A 1,316-nucleotide genomic window follows, 5' to 3' on the forward strand; every position below is an offset into this window, starting at 1 on the left:
TTTTCCATGACATTCTAATTTATTGAGATGCACCTGTATATCTGTCAGAAGGCTGATGTGCTCAGTTCCTTCAGTTTTTAGTTCCGTCCATTTCTGCTCGACATGCCGAACCCACTCTGGACTCGGCAGATCCATTCAAATATCCTGTCAATAATCTATTACCCTACAAATAAAAAGGCACGAAACTGTTCAAACACTTTGGATTTCGATGCGGTAAAGTGACTTCCTGTTGAAACATTTATCAATCTTCAAAATACAGGCCCAGTATTCGCATGTAATGCGTACTTTGAACCTTTTTGACTCCAAGCCCTGAAAGTGCATATATAAATATGTATACTATAAATATACACACACACACACACACCTAACTTAAGTTAGATGTATTTTCATCAATAATAATATAACGTTATTAAGGGGGCGTTTTAGCATTTTATTTTAGATTAAAATTAGATTATTTTAGTGTATTAATAATAATTTATTGGTTTAAACCCTTAAATTCAGCACTTTGTTGAGGCCCTTTCCAGCCCCCCTTCTTTGAGTAATCTCAAATCTACATTAATATTTTTGTAAATCTATAAAATATTGTTCTTTTATTTCACTATATATGTTAAATTATATTTTTAAGGCACATATTTGAATATGTTATTAATATGTTAGGAATTCTTTTTTTGGCAATAGCAGTCACGTAGCGACAATAACTTTTAACGTTTGATTGGTTTTGCTTTACTCATCAACACAGACGTCTATTTAAAAGCAGAAATGCTGTGAGAATCACTAGGATGGAGGGTGCATTAATTTTCCCAATAGGTGGCGATATTGTTCCACGTTACAATCTTCCTTTAAAAAAAAAAAAAACACTAGAAAAGTGCACTGTCTCTCACTGTGTCTCAGTTGTCGCCACGCGTTTTGTTCCATTAATATCTCTTCATTTGGTCAAGCTCTCTTGAGACTTCATTAGATATTTTATCTCCAGTGGGACCGTTTAGGGAGTTAGTTCTGTCAACAGATACAATGCTTTCAGATTAGGTCAAATACATATTCTCCAATGAAAATTAGATTTTGTCCATGACATTATTATAAATACAGTGTTTAATCAATGTCCCGGGAATTTGTATTAAAAGTCTGAATCTCCTTCATAAGGAATTATAGGATTTGCAAAGCTAATTTGTCTGTTGTTTGGTTTGCTGTGAGAAATTGTACTCCGAAGAAAGAGCAATTTATTTTTGATTAAATTAATCAGCATCTGCTGCTATACAATATTTGTGAGAAAGTAACAATTTCCATAACTTACAAAACAAAAACAAACAAACAAAAAA

The sequence above is a fragment of the Sinocyclocheilus grahami genome, unplaced genomic scaffold, assembly GCF_001515645.1.
Source record: "Sinocyclocheilus grahami isolate Dianchi unplaced genomic scaffold, SAMN03320097.WGS_v1.1 scaffold6370.1, whole genome shotgun sequence".
Taxonomy (NCBI): domain Eukaryota; kingdom Metazoa; phylum Chordata; class Actinopteri; order Cypriniformes; family Cyprinidae; genus Sinocyclocheilus; species Sinocyclocheilus grahami.